Source organism: Arvicola amphibius, chromosome 4 (assembly GCF_903992535.2).
Source record: "Arvicola amphibius chromosome 4, mArvAmp1.2, whole genome shotgun sequence".
NCBI classification, from domain to species: domain Eukaryota; kingdom Metazoa; phylum Chordata; class Mammalia; order Rodentia; family Cricetidae; genus Arvicola; species Arvicola amphibius.
Genome location: NC_052050.1, coordinates 49,031,826 through 49,051,689, shown reverse-complemented (window position 1 = coordinate 49,051,689; position 19,864 = coordinate 49,031,826).

The following is a 19,864-nucleotide window of genomic DNA, read 5'->3' as shown; positions in this document are numbered from 1 at the left end:
GTGAAATTAATATCACAGTGACTAAAATACCAACGAAGCCAGTGCCACCTTAATCAGGAATGAAGGAGCATTCCGATGGGAGGGGGAGGTTCCTCTTCTCACACCTGTCCTGCACCCTTCCCCTCTCCCTGTCCGCATGACTCCTGTCACTTCAGGAAGGTCTTACCACAGTCCCTGGCACTGGCCTCTCAGCCTCTAGACACACCCCTCCAGACACCCTCCAGGGGGTTTCAGCACCTGACAAGGTGCATTAAAAAGCAAAGCTGACTTTCGGCATAGGTCAATGACTCCATCTCAGGTGGCACTTTAAGGACTTATGTCTAGGGAGTGGGAGAGACGAGTTCAAGGTACAATGGATGTATTGCTCTCGCGAAGGACCCAAGTTTGGTTCCAGTACCCACACCCAGCCATTCACAAATGCCTGTTACTCTAGCTCCAAGGGAATCCAGCTCTTCTGGTTGTGTGGGCACTGCACTCATGTGTACAAATCCAACCCACACTCATACACATATAATTTTTAAATGCTCTAAAAAGTAGAAATTCATTCTTTTTAATTACCAGTAAGAGTATAGCCTGACAGTGTGCTCCAACAAAACCCTGGATCTGGAAATCTCTCTGTTTTTTCAGTATTAACATATGTTAATTATTCAAATTAATAGACTTCACTGCAGCATTTCCATGCATACAGATATCATTCACTGACCCTGAACCCCAGCCTGATGGAGGATTCTCATTGGCTAATAAACAAACTGCCTTGGCTTTTTGATAGGGCAAGATTTAGATAGGTGGAGTAAACAAACAGGAAGAAGGAAGTGAGGTAGATGGCTCAGTCAGATGCCACACCTCTCCTAAGTTAGTCAGACTGCCATGCCTCTCCTCAGGGAGAGAGATGCGATGGAGCCAGCCGCCAGTTCAGACATGCTGAATCTTTCCCGGTAAGACACCATTTGTGGTGTTACAAAGATTATTAGATATGGGTTAGTCAAGATGTGAGTAAGAGGCTGAAATTAATGGGCCAGGCAGTGTTTAAAAGAATACAGATTCTGTGTAATTATTTTGGGGCATAAGCTAGCCAGTGGCCGGGAGCCGGGCGGCGGGAAGCCGGCCCACTGCTCCCCACTACACCAGCCTTTTACCCTCTGTCCTCCTGGCCCCCTCCCAAGTTCCTCTTCTACATTCCCAGCTGCTTTTGAAGCTCCCTTGAAAGTGTCTTAGTTAGGGTTTCTGTCGCTGTGATAAAACACCATAACCAAAAGCAACCTGGGAAAGAAAAGAATTTATTTCCTTTTATGATTCTCATGTCACACTCCATCACCAAGGGAAGTCAGGCCAGAAACTCAAGGGAAGAACCTGGAAGCAGGTACTGAAACAGCAGCCATGAAGGAACATTTCTTACTGACTTGCTCCTCCTCCTGGCTTGCTCAGTTTGCTTTCTTATATGACCTAGGAACATAGTACTTAGTACATAGAAACTAGTACTAGGGGTGGTACTGCCCTTCTGATCAGCTAGTTGCTCCTACATCAATCACTAATCAAGAAAATGCCCTACAGACCATATAAATGGAGGCATTCTCTCAATTAAGATTCCCACTTCCTGCATACACCTAGATTTGTTTCAAGTTGACCAAAACCAATGAGGACAGTAAAGCATTGCACAACTTTGCGAAGAACTCTCACGGAAGAGGACCATGAACTGGGTGACTTACACAGATGGATATTTACCTCGCAGCTCTAGATATGGGAGATCTGAAATGGAAGTGCCGGTGTGGTCGGCTGCTTCTGAGGGTTGATAAAGGGGACTCTGTTTTGAGCCTCTCCATTTGCTGGCCTTCTCTTTAAGACCCTTTTAATTTTACATTTGTCTATTTAATGTGAGTGAGTGTGTGGGGATCCAAGGACATAGCAGTGAGTGAGGAATGGACTGTACTTTGAAGGGGCTCTCAGGCTTGCTGTGGAAAACAAACGGAAAACTGAAGATTCCCAAGGGGCTGTCAGAAGGATGGCAAAAGGGCAACGAGGGAGGATGGGAAGCAAGCGATGCAGCCTGCCTAGTCCTTGTCCACACGAGATTCTCGTTGCCAGGATAACTTTTCCGATTTCATGCTACATGCTGTGAAGGGTCCTCGCAATGAGAGGATAATCCGAGTAGTGGAAGACAGTCCAGCATGTCCTGGCACTGGGCAGATGGGCACTGGACCTCATGGGAGAGGTGCTGTCTCCCTATCACCAATCATGGTCCTGACATTTGGAGCAAAATGTCAATGTACCAGATGCTCTATGGGCCGCAGACCAGATCTGGGTGGGGGAGGGGATGGAAAATGTAATCTTTAGACCAAGAAAAGGCAAGTTGTAGTCTGCCACTAAGAGTCAGCCCGCTTTGTGTCTTTGCAAATAAGGCTTTGCTCAAAGAGCCCAGCCCGCTCCTTTGCCGTTTTGGCTACAGCTTCCTCTGTAGACAACAATCAGTAATTGAGATAGAGATGATGTAGCCCGAAAGTTACAGTATGATGTGCAAAGCTGAAGTCGCTACTCGGGACTTCGTGCCGTACCAAGGAAGCCCAGATGACCACCCAATGGGGATGTAGAACTGAAGTTATCTTGCCTTGTTTGGGTCTGCTTCTTGTTCTGGGTAACTGTAAGTGATGTGAGCCTCGACATCCCTGTCTGCAGAGGGATAAGCCGAGCAGCCAGCCTGCTTTCTGTCAGGTCTCCACTGCTGTGTTTGTGTCGAAGCAGTGCGTTATCTTGTCGGGGGTTCTGTGACCCACAGGTGAGCTTTGTGGTCTCAAAGAGGCCTTGTAATTACTCTTGCAAGCCCAGAGAGAAGTCGCCAGAATTATCAGGGCAACTAAGGCCTCGGCGGACTGAACCATCTCCCCCAGATGGTGCCATGGCCTCTGCCATTAGAGTTAGCGTTGGACACAAGAACCAGGCATCCTCAGCAACAAAACAGAGGAATGAAAGAAGGAAGCCAAAGACACCGCCAGGTAGGTTCAAAGCGCAGCAGTCAGGCTCCCGATGACTGGTGCTCAACACGGCGACTCCAAGGACTGTGACTAGGGACCCTGGTGCCCCTGTGGGTCTCTCATCATTACTCACACCACCTTGGTCAGGTTAGCAGCCTCTTTGTGACCTTTTTCTTACCTTCAGACCTCACCTGGGGGCCTCGGAGGACTCACTGAGATGGTGGGTAAAGCGTGCGTGTGTGGCACACAGAGCACTGTCCTGATTATTATCAGCAGAGGGTCTGTGCATCTGCCCAGAGGAGCAGCATTCAAACTGTCCCGTGTGAGAAGCAAACAGAACCCAGAGAAGTTTAGTGCCTCTCCCCAGGACACACAGACTACAAAGTGTTGAGATGGGACTAAAATCCAGCGTTTCCAACCCCACTTGCCACGCTCTTTCCCGCTTTGCCTGCCGCCCCTTCCTCTTTTTTTTTTTTTTGGTTTTTCGAGACAGGGGTTTCCCTGTAGTTTCTAGAGCCTGTCCTGGAACTAGCTTTTGTAGACCAGGCTGGCCTCGAACTCAGAGATCCGCCTGTCTCTGCCTCCCGAGTGCTGGGATTAAAGGCGTGTGCCACCACCGCCCGGCCCGCCCCTTCCTCTTATTTACACTTGTGTGTCTCCCTTGTCCCCAGCTGGATGGCCATGGCGCTCACTAAACACACGCGGATGGAGAAATGAGCTGTAAGTTTTTAACTCCTCCTCCCTGGACATTCTCCCTCCTCCTGATGCCTCCCCAGAGACAACACACCGTCTCTCCTGCCTCCCCGCCATTTGCCCGCCTCAGCTTCACCCTCAGCAACCCCAGGGCTTTCTTCCAGAGTGCCTGGGTAGGAGTAGGTATTGATGGAACTTATAGGGAACAGGATGAGAGGAGGCATTAGACACGTTCCTGGAAAGTGGCAAACATTTAAGAAAGACTTTAGTGATGCGATATGGATGTGTGGTTATCTTTAAGAAGCAGCGTCCTGCCTCCTAGCTGTCTCAGGTTCCCTCTCCTCCTCTCTAGATTTCTGATTCACTCTGCTTCTTCTACACTGGCCAAGAGCAGCTATTTCCTGGAGCTGGGGAAAAGCAATAGGAAGTAGAGTATTGGCCACTTGGGAGCTGTGGGCAAGAAGACACTACGAACCCAGGACTCACGGTGTGTGTTCTAGGGTGTGTTAACACAGCCAGGTGTTTGCCTGGAGTACCAAGAGGAGACCAGAGTCACAATGAGCAGCAAATGCTCAGAGGTTGATGGTATCTGTAGGGTACGGGGCAGGGGTCCCCGGGTTTCCTACCACACTTTCGTCCTGCTCAATGACGATTCAGAGAGGAGGAAGGTGAAGACTCCTGGTCTGATGGGAAGACAAACATGAACACCAGGACTCTGAATTTACATGGTAGGAAACCACATCAAAGTGAAGGTGGAGAGGAGAACACTTCCTGCACAGGGGCGTCAGCTCCCAGCCGTCTCTGCAAAGGCATCTTCAGTATACAGCAGGAAAGGGATGTACGAATTTGTGGAAACAGGAGTAAGAAAGGGAAGGGAAGGAATTAGAAAAACACAAACATAGGTAAAGAGAGGGGGAAGATCTGGCAGGAATTGAGGGGGAAGCATGGCCAAAATAGAGCGTGTGAAAAAAAATTAAACTAAAAAAAAAGTCTAGATTTGGGGGAAATTAAAAGTTGTGTAACACAACTAGATTGTGGTCAGGTTAGTGTAAGGAACTTCAGGTTCTGCAAAATGTCTGTAACCCAGGCAGCTGACCGATGCAAATTTTAAAACCCTATGGTCAGTGCATAGCTCCTATCTGCCACTAAGGACGGGGTAACTAGGAAGGTCATGAAGACACCATCTACACTCATTCTCATTAGTAGCCATAGGTGTAGCTTCTTGCTTTTTCATTTGTAAATGTTGTTGCCTCAATTTCAAGGGAAGTAGGATGTAATCCTCCCGCTCTTTCAGTGGGCTGCAAATGAAGCCAACTTTCTACAGGATGACCTGTCGGTATCTAAGGACATTTTCAAATGAGTGACTTAGTTCTGCTTCCTCTTACTTTCTGATCTCTGGCCAGTTGCCCTCCTCCATAGGCACCAGTCACAGAGAAACCTAGGGATCCTAGCAGACAGAGAAGCTTCTTCCCTCAAAGATAGAGAATAAACATGATACTGGACATGAACTCTCTTCAGCTGCCACTAATTTTCTGGGTCCACTTCCATCATCCTTGGGTTCATTTATGTGCTGGTCTGGTCTCCTATGTGAAAAGACCTGGCGCCTTCAGCAGTTTTTAAAGACCTGGATAAATCCAGACCCCTCTAACAGAAAAAAATATAGCCAAAAATCTAAGCAGGGAGAGAAGAATTAAAAATCTAGATTATCCGGTTCAGTGACTCTGTTTCAGGAACTAGCTGAAGATAAAGTTAGATTATAATCTTGAGGAACAGGGAGTTCCCCCCTTGTGATTATCACTGGTATTTTCAGAATTTTCCAATGACGCCCTCCCCACCCCCTTTGGATTATTGTGTTATGGTTTCTTCCCTTAAATACCCCTTCTCCCAGCTTCTCGGGGTCAAACTCTCTACCCCTGCAGGGGAAATGGGTTTTGACCCCAGTGCCCTGGTTCCTGTCCTGTCAATAAACCTCTTGTGATTGCAGCAAGTACGGTCTCTCGTGAGTTCCCGGGGAGTCGTGTTATCCCGAGACTTGAGAGAGAGTCTCCCGACTCCGGGGGTCTTTCAGCTTCATTGTTGTTGAACATTCAGAATTGTTTCTAGTCCTGTGTCATTTCTTTTCATTTTGAGAAAGTGTTTCACCAGATAGCTCTGGCTACCCTACAACTCAAGGCATACTAAGCTGGATTTGAACTTGCAGCAATCTCTCCCATGCCTCTGCTTTCGGGTTTTAGGGATTATAGGTATGAGTATAGGTATAAGTCTGATGCTATTTCAGACAGTGTGGCTGTGTGCAAACTCTGCATACACAGACACCCTTACTTCTGGAATAGGTGCTGAAGCATAGGATTGTAAGGGTGAGACGATTGGAGAGACAGGCACAGAAACAATGTTCATCACCACCTTTTGCCTTGGATAGACTCTCCGGTGATGGTGCTCTTGGCTCCAGCTTCTATGAGACAGCCACACAGATGGGCCCCGCTCCCTCCTCCTAGATTCAGCCCCAGCTCCTCCATCCTGTATGTCTGAAGCCCAGAGGACTGCAGCTCATCTTCAAGGCCCTTCACTCCTCCCCATCACCTTTCAGCTCTCACACACCTTTGTTCCTGTTCCCTACACTCAGGCCCCCTGTGACTATCCAGCTGACATGGATTTTTGTCTTCCTGGCTGAACTCTGACACCCAGGCAGGTACCAGGATTTTATGCTGGGGCATGCCATGATCCGCTGTCTGACTGTGTTGGGGCCTTTTCTGTTGATGTGAATGAATGCCTGACAGAAACAACTTAAGGGCAGTGTCTTAGTTACTGTTCTATTGCTGTCATGAAACACCATGATCAAGGCAACTACCAAAGGGAAGCATTTAATTGGGGGCTGGCTTACAGTTCCAGAGGGTTAGCCTGTTGTCATCATGGCAGGGAGCATGGCATCAGACAGGCAGACAGGCATGGTGTTGAAGAAGTAACTGAGAGCTCTCCATCCAGATCTGTGGGCAGCAGACAGATAGAGACAGGGCCTGTCATGGGCTTTTGATACCTCAAAACTCACCCCCATTGAAGCACTTCCTCCAGCAAGGCTGCACCTCCCAATATTCCCCAAACAGGTCTAAAAACTAAGGACCAGACACTCAAATGTTCAATCCAATGGCAGTCATTCTCATTAAAACCATTCTTATTCATTCAAACCAGTGACAGTTGTTCTCATTCAAACCAATGGCAGCCATTCTCCTTCAAACCATCAAAGGAGGAAAGAGGTTTATACGGACTCATGAGTTCAGAAATATTTCAGTGGTGAGGAGATAAGCTGTTGGGAGCATGAGAAAGAGGCTCATCACATAACTGCAGTCCCCGAGCAGAGAAAGCAGACTGGGACCAGGGCAGGTACAACTCTAAAGGCTCCTTCCAGTGACCTTCTCTTTTTTATGGAGATGGGAGCTTGTTAATTTATTTTTTCTTTTGAGACAGGATCTCAAGACTATGCAGTCTTGGTTGGCTTGGAACTCACTATGCAGACCAGGCTGGCTTCCATCTCATTGCAATCCACGTGAGTGCTGGGATTAAAATCATGTGTCCCCATGATCTATTCCTGGCAGCCAGCTCTCCCACATACACCTCTGAAAGGCTCCACTGCACCCTTCAAATTAGCACCACAATCAGGGAAATGAGCAACCAAAACATGATCCTGTGGGGGGTGGCTCAGATTCAAATTACAACACAGACTTAAACCCATGGCATTGGCCACTGGGCAGAGGGAAGGATCAGAAATATGGGCTAAGGAGGCCCATAGGGTAGTGATCTGCATATGGCTCACTGTGGGTGAGCAAAATGGCACGGATTAGAGATGATGGGGAGGAGTCAGGGATGCAGGCCAGATTTTTGGTTCTATTAACCACGTAGTAATGCTGCCTGTGGTGGTTTGAATGAGAATGGCTCCCATAGGCACATATATCTGAATGCTTTGTCACGGGGAGTAGAACTGTTTGAAAAGGATTAGGAAGATCAGGAGGCATGGCCTTGTAGGAGGAGGTGTGACACTCGGAGCCAACTTTGAGGTTTCAAAAGCCCACACCAGGCCCAGTGTGTGTGTGTGTGTGTGTGTGTGTGTGTGTGTGTGTGTGTGTGTGTGTGGTGTGTGTGTGTGTGTCTGTGTGTGTGTCTGCGTGTGTGTGTGTGTCTGCCTATGGATCAAGATGTTAAGCTCTCGGCTGCTATGCCTGTCTGCTTAACACCACGATGATAATGCACTAACCCTCTGAAACTGTAAGCAAGCTCCCAAATAAATGCTTTCTTTTCTAATAGTTACCGTGGTCATAGTGTCTCGTAACAACAATAGAACAGTGACTAAAGACACTGTCATTTCCAAGCTGGGGCTGCCTTCCTGAAGCAGTATAGATATAGAATAGGAGAGTGCCCATTCCTAAACATCTTTCTCCTCTGCTCCAGCTCCCAGGGCTGTGGAGAGAGTAAACACCCACAGACAGCACCACGGGAAAGTTTACAGCACTTTTCTCAAGAGAAACAACAGAAAGCAGCTAGGAATGGCACCCGCGGTACTTCTGGAGCCCACTGCACACCTCTGGCGTTCTAAGGACAGGAGTCCCAACACCAGCTCTAGCTTAGTTGCTTGGCATCTCACAGCAGTTCCAGCTGCATGCCTACTAGGTATTGGGCCCAGGCTGGGTGTTTCCTGTACATCCTCCCTGATCTCCGAAACAGAAGTCAGCAATCCTGTTTTAATTTTCAGTCACAACTGGTGGAAATTCACTTTGGTCTCTGACACGACTGGATCCTGTATTTGTGAAGGCCCATGCCTGGTGGGACCATTACATCATGTTGACAATATAAATTAGACTGATTAGGGGCTGACAACATCGTTAGGAATGATATACAATTTAGTAGCTGGCATTATTGCCTGTTAAATTTACACATGACAAACTGCCTTCTATCTCTGCCCAGTGATACTTGGGCACCAACCCAAGTCACAGGCAAAGCCATAATGCGAACTGTAGACCAATCATTAGCTGTCCCTGGGAGGTCACTCAGCCCTTCCAGCCCTTCTGACAGACTAGCCTTGGGTGAAATGATGGAGGGGAGGAAGTTTTTCTTTCTACCCTTGGTACCTAAGGGCATCTCTTGGCTCCCAGGTCCCCAGCAGAGAAGTCATCCTATAGCACAGGAAAACTCTGAAAGGCTGGCTTAACTACTTAATAGGTCTGTTAGTCTCTCTGAGCTTCAATTTCTTCCCCTTAAAAAAAGTTAATAAAAGAAAGCAATCTTTTGACCTTTGTGTACTATGAGGGGTTTCTGCAGATGGGATGAGCCAGTAAATAGGAAGCTCCTGGTGTCAGTCAACTCTTCCTTTGTCACAACAGTGACAAATCTCTGCCATAGGACGCCAAGAACTTATTTCTCCCATGTCTGTAGGTCAGCTGAGCAATGTCCGATACAGGCAAAGCTGGAATTGTTCTGCTTTAGGCTAAGGCTTGGTCTGTCCTGAACCTATCCAGGGTGGAAAGGCAGTAGCTACTGGGAAAAAAAAAAAAAAAAAAAAAAAAAAAAAAAAAAAAGCAGGTAAGCTTGCCTGAGGATGATTTAGCAAAGAGAGTGGCTATTTTTAACAATAGTCTACCACACGTAGGCGCTACATCCTTAACAAAGGGCCATTTGTGGTGGTATCTTCAGTCTCGCTGAGGACTTAGAAGTCCAACTGTCTTCCCATCTGTTGCTTTTACTTGAAATTGCATTGTGTGGTAAACGCTAATCAGCCTAGACAACCATCATCTTGCTGGACTAATTGGCTACTTGGTCATATCCAGTGGAACCCAGGCAGAAGCATGTTAGGTCCTCGGATTCCTATCCTTCCCACAAGTGAGGAAGCAGCCTGTTTCATCTGCCTCCTTCCCAAAGGAGACTGTCCAGAAGGACCATTCTGCTTTGTTTCTCATTTGTTCCCATTCAATTTCCTGAGACTGGAAATTACTGAATAACCGCCAATCATGTTTACATAGACCTTCATCGGTAAGCGAGTGCCTTCACAGGTGGAATCTATTTGGCATCTTTACTCTGTTCCCATTCTACAGCTAAGGAAACTGTGGTTCAGAGAATCGCAAATATTGATACCTAGGTTATCTCAGCCTGGAGTGGGAAACCTGGCATTTTGACCATGACCTGCAGATTCTAGCATTGGGCGTCTTCTCTCCCACTCCATGGATGGCTTCCTACTGACCAGGAACATGTCTTTCTCTCTCTTGTGGCTCTGCTTGGCTCCACAGAACTCTACCAATGTCACTCCAGCCCCACGGGACAGTCTGTCTACCACATCCACATGATTTCACTTCTTCAATTAATGTAAGCAGAAATCACTAAAATTTAATTTGGTAAATTTCCATCTTTGTAAACAGTTAATTCAATGAAGGCAAAGCCAGCCGGTCAGCAGTTATTCACGCGATTTCCATGCAGCTGGAGCTTCTTTTGGCCGTGAAGGCTTGTGAGTCCTAGGCCACTTTAAACCCACATCCCTTCATTATTATGTCAGGGAAAGCTATTACATGACTGAAGGAAGCACTTCCTGTCTGGGAAAACTAAAAGCCACCATGTGCCGCGCACCATGTGCCGCGGATTAGCATTTTCTGCCGGGGATTAGTCAGGGGCGCTTGGGAAGCGCACCTTCTGTGTTATGTGGTATGATGATTACTTAGCCACATTGGCTGGTGATGACGATTTATCTAGCCCAGAGCAATGCAGTGCAACAGACCCAACCTTACGCTCCATGGATCCCTGCCTGGAACTCAGCTCCCAGAATCCACTGGGACAGGAAAGGGCACCAGTGCAGTGTTCTAGACCAGTGCCGGGCACACAGACCATTCAGGAACTACTGGGTTTGTGTGAATTTGGTGGCGGGGGTTGGGGGGGAGGGAGGGGGAGGGTTTAGTGGAGAGTTTAGAAAGCCTCTGGAAGGTGGATCTCTGTGAGTTCGAGGCCAGCCTGGTTACAGAGGGAGTTCTAGGACAGCCAGGGTGACACAGAGAAACCCTGTCTCAAGGAGAAAAGGAAAGATTCTGTAACAAAGATGTTGGGCCATGTCTTGGAGAGTAGCGCAAGGCAGAGGAGGCCACATGAGATGGAACTAGGGTAAGAAAGCTTTTTCTAAAGAAGAAGGTGAGCTCAAGGTCAAGGTCATGTCTCTGCAACACTGAATGGACAGCATGGGGTGGGGGTAAAGGGGGTGGGGGCTAATTTTTAAAGGGAAAATGAATGTGCACCATCCCAAGGAGTGGGTTTCCAGGAGGTGGTGAGGCTTGTGCTGGGGCAGCTTGACGTGAGGTTAGCAAGGAAAGAGTTGAGTACATTCGGATAGACACGGAAGCAGGAGAACTTGTCCCTGACTGGGTCCATATGTGATCATCTTGCTTCTGCTATTTCAGAGAAAGCTGAATTGGGTGTCCAGAGCCAAGGGGAAGGTGGTGAATGTGGGTGCCTGAGATGGAGACAGTTGTAGAAGCGGAATTCCTTTGGAGAGCCACACGTGGCTGCAGCATGCTTCCCTGCTTGGTGGAGAAGCATGTATCATAGATACACAGGGGCTAGGTTGGGGAGCATTAAGACCTATTGCAATCTGGAGGTCCCCGGGGAAAGACACAAAGGGCAGAGAAATCAGGGAGTCCTCCCTTGGGAGAGGTGATCGGAAAGGTGGGACGCTGGGAGGAACTGACGCCAAAGGGTTATGAGAGACTGAGCTGAAGGCTCAAGACTGGCAGATCTGAGCCAGCGAGTGCAGCCGCTGCCAAGGGACTTGCTGAGCCTAGGGTCACAGAACAGGACATCAGTCCCCAGCATAAAGTAGCACCTGACTGGTTGTTTGAGGAAAGCCTACCATCCAGAGCTCTCAGTGTTGACAGAGCCTAAGGGCCTCCTGAGTTCTGATGGAGGTGGAGGGGGGTGGGGCGGAGGCTCTAGAAGCAGCCGGTCCTGACTCGCCTGTGTCCTGGTTGTGGGGTCTCAGACAAAAGACCTCTAAACCTTTTGTTTCTTTGTCTGTAAAATAACCTATTAAAAGTGCTCCCACCCTTTAAGAGCTGGTGAGCTGATTAGACAGGGTGACAGTGATCTGCAATCTCTAATGTGCCCTCACTTACTGGGTCAGCCACTAATGGCATGGAATCACAGGGTCTCCCAGTTAAAGCATGACAAGAGCTGCCTTCTGAGACCTGCAGCTCTGGCACTAGCTTTCAAGTAACCATAAAGTAGGAGAAAAGTCTGTCCCTCGGCGTGGGGCTTAGACTGAGGAGCCTGGCAGTGAGTAGCCATCCTGAGGACCGATGCACACTGAGCTGTCAGCTCCTCTTCCACAGCTTTGGTTTCAGACCAGTGCTGACCATTAGCCTAACGACCCTTCCCTGGATGGCTACTACAGAGCCTATGTTTGCAAGGCTGCCTGAGACCTCATTCCCAACCTCCTGTAGTATGTCATGCTGAGGTGTCACCCTGAAGCTAATCCTACTGGGAGGACTCTTCCCTAGTCATTGACTAGGCTTGTTTGCCCTGTCCCACTATACAGACATATTTCATTCCACTTTGATATAGACAGTGCTGGAGGAAAGCAAACAGAACTCACCCCAAATGGAATTCCTAGACACCCTCTTTCCCACACACTTTTCTCCCCCAGCCTTCTGTGACCGCCATCCATAAAGCTCCTCCAGCAGGTCTGGATTTATATCATCTGTGCCATCTGCTGTCCTTCCCTCCTTCCGTCATCCAGCCTACTGGAGCCTCCATCCAGCCCTGCCTCACAAACACAACCCACTACTCACTCATTTCGCTCCCCCGTTGCCTCTCCATCCACCCTGCCAACCTTGGGACTAGGTGCTCCGCAGCCTCAGGTTGTCCTGCTGGATTCTCCAGGCTTCTCCAAACCCACTCCCGACAAAGTAACCAGGGGGGCATTCACAACACAGATCAAGTTATATCTGAGGTCTGAAAGGCCTTCTTTCTTGGCGTGTGCAAATGCAAAGCAGAACAGAGCCTAGGCAGATGGCACGGGGTCGGGGTGTGAATAGGGACGTAGGAACTTAAAGGCCTGATGCATGGCTGGACGAGGAGAGCCAATCCGAGGTGCAAATGGCAGCCTGACAGAGAATGTGTTGTCACCGTAGAAGGGAGAGACTTCGGCGTACTGACAGCTGAAGGGGCGCACTCAGGAGAGCGGGGTTTGCGGCATTTGTTTGGTTTCTAAGGATTCTTCGATGAGCTTGCATCTAATTTACCTTATTCGCCACAGCATTTCTGTCCAGATAAGCTTACTTTCATCAACTCCCTAGGAAAAGGAAAACAGAGAGAGACTCTTTGGAACTGCTTAAAAGTCCCTCCTGGATCTACCCTCCTCCACCCCTGCAGCCAGCATGGTTGTCAGCCATGCTATAATGGCAGCTGAAGAGAGAGAGGCACTGAGATACACGGTCTGGTTGTTCCTCCCCCGTTTCTGCCTACTCTATTTTCTCTCATACTCTTCCTTCCTGAACATTGATTGCATCCTACAGCCAGCTGACGAGCATAGGAATGCCCTATTAATGTTGCTGGAGCTCTCATAGGGAAGCAGGACACCCACAGGGGAGGGACATCGTGAGGAATGCCAGTATCTGAGCAGTGTGGGCTGAGCGCACCAGACTGACTGACTGAGGAGGACATCTGTGTGACTGAGAGCAGCCTGGCATGTTTCAGATCCAGGACTAGGTGATAGAAAGAACCTGGTGTAAAGACCTCAGGTCCAAACAAGGTGAGAAGGCCTCCGTAGAGATGGTGATGGGCAGGGAGTATCAGATCCCAGGGGGAGCAAAAACCACCATAGGGAGGGTAGGGGAGTAGCCTGACATGAGTGTTCAGAGTCCCTGAGAGACAAAGGTAGAGGCAAGACAGAAGGCTGATCAACTGAAGGGCCAGTATCAAGTAAACATTGACGAGAACAGAAGCCAGACATTGATGACCGAATTGTGTCTCCCCCAAATCACATGGTGATACCGTCACCCCCAAGATCCTTAGAATGTGACCTTATGTGGAAAGTGGGGACTCTGTAGATAGAACTAGGTAAGATGAGGGCAGCCCCTAACAGAGAGAGCCCCCTACCCCATCTCACTGGCATCCTGATAGAAAAAGCAAGGTCGGACATAGAAACATGCCACACATTGCAGTGTCCATGTGAAGATGGGCACATCTACCCCTGAGGGGACCTCTCTCTGAGGACTGAAACCCCATGCCAGTCAACCTCCCACCCACAGGAATGTAAAAATGCACTGAGAAGCTAGGCAAGCAAAAATTCTGTCGTGAACTCCAGGAGCAAGGGCCTAAGCACAGAACAGAATCTCACAGCAACAGAAAGGACCCATCCTGCCAACAGCTTTGTGGCAATCTTGGACGTCTTGCTTTCAGACCTATGATAAAATAAAAGACTGTTATCAAAACCACTCCGTTGTGGCACTTCTTAGTGACAGCCTAGAACACTGCTATCCAGGGTCATCACTACTGAGAAACTGGCTATAAACACTGAAAGAAACACAGAATGAATTTTGTGGAGTTGAGTTAGAATTGGGTGTGTGGAGGTAACCTAATAGACTTCAGGAGTTAGAGGAAAATGTAAGGAGTAAATTTAAATGTAGCACAAAGCAAGTTTCTTGGCTCTGTCTTCATAGAAAGCCTAGAAGAAGAGCTATTTCAACAGAAACAGATGGGTCCAGTGTCCAGATCATAGCTACTAAATACGATATTCCACTAAAAGCTAAAGGTCCCTTAGACAAATGACTGCTTCTAGACATGAGACATGTACAGAGTGAATCTGGAACATGTTATTCAAGAAACTAAGTAGGTGAACACAGGATAATGGTGACACGACACCGTGACAATGGGAAGCTCTACCAAGCTCCCATTGGTCACCAGTGAGATAATCCAAGGACCCCACTTAGCAGTAGCAGTGATGGATGGGATCAGAGCCCATGGGATAAAACTGGAAACACAGGTAGATACAAAAAATGTGAATAAATTAAAATGCAGGGAGGATTAAGATAATTATGCAATCTCAAACCTCTTGGCTGTAAAAATGCTTATTAATTAAAGAAAAGAATAACTTTGTAGTGAAGAAGTCTGGCATGCTGCATCTTAATTAAGTGAGGAGTGCAAGCATCTCAAGTAAGGGACAAACTGGAATCGTGCAGTCCTGGGTGGGATGTGGAAGAATGCACCAGTGGCTCTGTTCTAGTCCTGCCTGTGCTGTGTAAATCTAACCATGAGGAAGCATCACACAAACCCAAAATAACTGCCACAGTCTTCAGAAGCTCCAAGGTCTTGAAAGTCAAGGGGAAGATGGGAATTGTTCCCGACTGAAGGAATCTAAAGGGACCCAGGAAGAACATCAAATACACAATTGGGAAATAATTGTTTGTTTGTTTGTTTGTTTGTTTGTTTGTTTTTTTGCAAAATGCATTATTGTAATAACTAGAATTTTTGAATGGGCTCTGAAGACATCACACATCAAAATATCCTTGTCAGTTTCATAAGTATGATGATTGTTTTATTAGTAGGTAGGAAAATTCTCTCTCTCTCTCTCTCTCTCTCTCTCTCTCTGTGTGTGTGTGTGTGTGTGTGTGTGTGTGTGTGCGCGCGCGCACGTGTGTAGGTGTCCATTCATATGTAGATATGGATATATGTAAAACCATGAGAGAGGGTAGAAGGGGAGGGGAGAGGAAGGTATGGAGCAGAGAAAAATATATAGTTCAATAAAAATAATAAAAAGATAGTTCCTGGTGTCATCAGGTCTCAAGCGTCACTCTTTCAGAGAGACCATTTGTAACCATGCTCTTCTCTTTCCAAGCTGCCTTTCGACTCTGTGCCATCTGTTTTCCATGACACAAACTTACTTAATGGTTCCAAACAATAACAATTTACTTTCCTACAGTGCTGATGTGTTGGAATTCTGACACAGTCTCACGGGGCCACTCTTGGGGTCTTTGCAAGGCTTTGATTGTTCTAGAGTCTCTAGGGGGATAACTCAAGTTCCTTTTCTTTCTAGGGTGCAGAGGTTGCTGCATGCCTTGGCCCACATGTCCTTCCTCCATCTCCTAAAGCATCGGTGAGATAGCATTAAGTGTCTGTTCTCTAGAGTCACATGTTCACCTCACAGACTTACCCACTGCTCTCTCCCACTTGTTTGTGCTATAACTAAACCTGTCCTATCCAAATAACCCATAATAATCACACATTCCTCTATCACCTCATTGCATCTACAACATCCTTTTACAATAGAAAGTGGCACAGACACTGGGGATCAGGACATCCTTGGGATACCATTCATTGTTCATTTTACAGTGCTTTCTTTACTTGACAGCCTTTCAGAATGGAAATGCTGCTGTTATCTAAGCCAGCCACACTCCTTTCCTCTGTACTCATTCCTAGGTTCTGAGTGAGCTGCTTGTGATGGACTCAGTGGCATTTGTTCTGCAGCATCATTGGGATGAACTGGTTAAGCAGGGTCCACAAAGTGCATCTCACAAGGCTTAGTATGTATGAAGTGTGATCCATATTCACATCTGCCTTTCCAGGCCAGAAACCTGAGATCTCGAGAAAGGCTGGGTGTGGCCTCTCTCCCTCAGACCTCCAACCATTTATCATTTCTCACCTGCCCCCTTTCTCTAGTGTTCATGACAGTGAGGTCTCTTCCCCAGCTTTCCTTAGATGCTTTAGCCTATAAAGAATACGGCAGACAGAGCTAGTAGTAAGGCTCACTTCTCACCACACCTAGGCCACACCCACCTCTGTACATGTACAAGTATATCCTTCCAGGTCACCTCCCTGGATAACTTGCTTTGAGTATGTCAACTTTTCTTTGAAATACAGGAGAGAAGCATAAAAGGAAGATTCTTTTCTGAAGTTCCAGAGAACTCACCGATTCAAAACAAAGACCCAGATGTAAATTGTTTATCAGACCCAACCCTCACCACTATTACTACCATTTCTTTCTCAAAACCTATCATGGGTCTTGCCTATCTCTAAGGATTTGGAGGTTAATAAAATTCAGAATATGCTTTTCACATTGCTAGGATTAGGTTGGTTTCACAACCTCCATTATTAACTGCCCATGGTCCTGTGTGACTCAATGAAGCCCTGGTTGTGGTGGCTTGGAACTGTGCCAGAGCAACTCTGGCCTCTACAGACCTTGGGAGTCTTGATTTCTCTCCATTCTTTTCTTCACTGAAACCTCTGCAAGTATTTATTTATGGCCCCCCACTCTGCTAAGCAAACCCAATGATTTAGTCAAAGATATGCCACAAGCCAGGTGTAGCTCCAGGCTCGGGGCACACTGCAGTAGGAAACAGGAACAGTGAATCTATTTCTAGCCACCCTAGGACTTGCTTTGGCTTATTGGGTTAGCAGTGAGTTGGGGATGTGGGTAGCAGTTTCAGCCAGGGATACAGGGATATTTGAATTCTCTAATTCTATTCTTCTCTTGAATCCTTAATGCCTTTAGAGTAGTCATGAATTATTTTAGAGAAGTTGAAAACATTATGCAATTGCTTCCAAAAGCATGAGAGTGGACACCCATCCCTAGATGCACACACACACACACACACACACACACGTCCTCTGTGGAGTCAGGCTTAGAACCTACTTTTTTTCACAAGGCCATCAATCCAGGAGACCTCTGCTCCCCACCAACCAGCTTCACTTTTCAGGAGACCCTAGAAGTGGTGACTTATGTTTAGAGATTGCTGAGTAACAGTTCAATTTCACACCTGGCTCCGTGTGTGCTCACGGGTGGGAAGGAAAGTGATGGATGCTAACTCAGGCAGCAAAAAAGGGAAAGGGTGCCTTTTCAAAACTGCCAGAGACAGGGGTGTATATTGCCAAAGGTGTGAGGGAAATGTATCATTTCTACCCCATAAAAAAGACTCTTAAGTGTTCAAATGAATTGTAATCTTTGTAGGCTGAGAGTTTCTATTGTGTGTTCTGGCACTTTCGAATGTAATGAGCAGTTTGCCTTCAAGAGATCCCAGCCCAAGCTGAGCCCAAGAGCTCTGGTCCCCGAGTGAGTGCATATATCTAAAAAGGTAATCAAAGCACACCCATAGAAGAGAACCTTCTTATCCTGGATGTAATAGGGGCTCAGGGTTTAGTCCTTCTGTGCTTCAGAAATAATAAGGTCTTTATTCTCATTTTTAAAAAAAAAAAAAAAAAAAAAGCCTGCATGCTACCTCAACGCCAGTATCTGCTCCTAGAAGAGCGCCCTTTTGCACCAGTCCATGAATAACTGAACATGTGCTCACACCTCTGTATCACCAGACTCTGAACATCTCTCCAGCCACTTTCCCCGCTCCTTCATCCAGGGTTCTTGGCTTGTCGTTCAAACTCTGCTAAAAGGCAAGTTCCGCTGGCCGTGGTGCTGAAATAAAACAGGTCCTTCAGACGCTCGTCAGCCATGCCTGCATTCACTTGCCGTCAGTGGATTACAGCAGGACTCAAAGGTGCCTATTTACTGAAATTGCATGTTCCCCAGGCTTTCCTGTGGGTTCCTGATTTACTGATCTAAGTCTCCAACTCCCTTTCCAGCTAGAATCTCATGTCTCCGTCACATTGCTCAATTTGTGATTTCTTCCACGTACTACATTTCTCCATAGTTCTGAATCTCTAGGCATGCTATTTCTTGAAATGTCAACACTCACCATGATAATCATCACCATCATCATCATCATCATCGCCTATCACCAATTCTTTCAGACTCGGCCTATGTACCACCTCCTCTGGGAAGCTTTCCCCAATTACCCTTACGTTGCTTTTTCTTCACATGGAAAGTTTTAAGCAAGTGAAAACAATCATTTCAATTCTATGCCACTCCAGTCCCTTGTGCTTCCTTATGGCATTGTGCTCCACACTCCGGTGTGGTTTCCTTTTTCCACACCTCCCTTCCCTGGTACTGTCTTGCAGGCCTGGGTTCCAGCGATATCACACCCTGTCTCCAGGACAGGGGCAGCATCTGGCACAACACAGGTTCTGAGAACCATATGGAATGGCTCCCCTAGAATCACAGGAGCTGGGTCCCTGGGGGTTCTGCCACAGTTGTGTATTGTTTTCTAGAGAAGTAGAAGCAAGAGGCACAATGAAGTAATTCCATCGAGTTATAAAGAGGGTGAGTATTTGAAGGTAAGGAAAGAAAATGAGAGACTTTACTTTTACAAAACATTCAACCTTGAAAAGAGGAATTGGGTTGTGAGGTAAAATATAAAAGGTCCATAAAGAGGAAAATATCCGCAGTCATTGCAGTTTAGGAGGAAATCTTTCCCCATCTTCTGTAACTGTACTTGGCCTCTTGACAAAATGACCTCCACACCTACAAGTGGAAGACACTGGGAACTGGCTGTACAACTGCACTCACACCAATGAAAGATCAGCTGATCTGCAATGTGAGCTCTCCTGCACATCCCAGGCTGACAGGCAGCCCCTCCCGGCTCTATGAGATCTGTAATGAGCAAGCCATCCAGATTCTCCTAGCCCACCAGCCTCTAACCTGGCCATTTTACAGGTTATTTAGTCTCTTTGTGCTAACTCTCTTAATTCCCCTTTAGTTCTGAATTCAGCTGCCCCTTACTTCCGTTGCCCACTCTATGAGCATTTATCAAGCCTCTTGGTGCCAGAAGCAATGTCAAACCCAGGACTGAGAATTGAACTGTGGAATGCCATGTGTTTCCTGTCTTCAAGGAACTTGTGGATCAATAAGAGAGATCTAAGATAAGGTGAATTACTAAAATCCAGTGTAAGAATGTTCTGTGGACAAGGAAGAATAAAATGCAATAGGAAACGAGGATTAAGACTGGTTGATTCTGCTGCAGGGGCAGGGTTAGGAGGAGTGGGGGATGATCTGCCTGAGAGGAAGGAGTTTGTCTCTGTAAGAAAGAACAGTTAGAGGTTTTCTGTCAAATAAAAGGATAAAGGCTGTATCCAAAGGACAGAAGCCCAGATTTTGAATGTGCCATGCACATCGTCTTGAAGGCTTAACCGATGCTTTGTGTAACTTTGCAGAATGCAGAGAAAGTGATAAATGGTTAGAGATAGGCTGCAGAACAGGGTGTGACTAGATAAAAGAATTCTTAAAGACTGAGGGAAGCCATCTAGGATAAGTCTTAGCACAAGTATGCAAAATGGGCAGAGATCCAAAACCAGCAAAGCTCTGT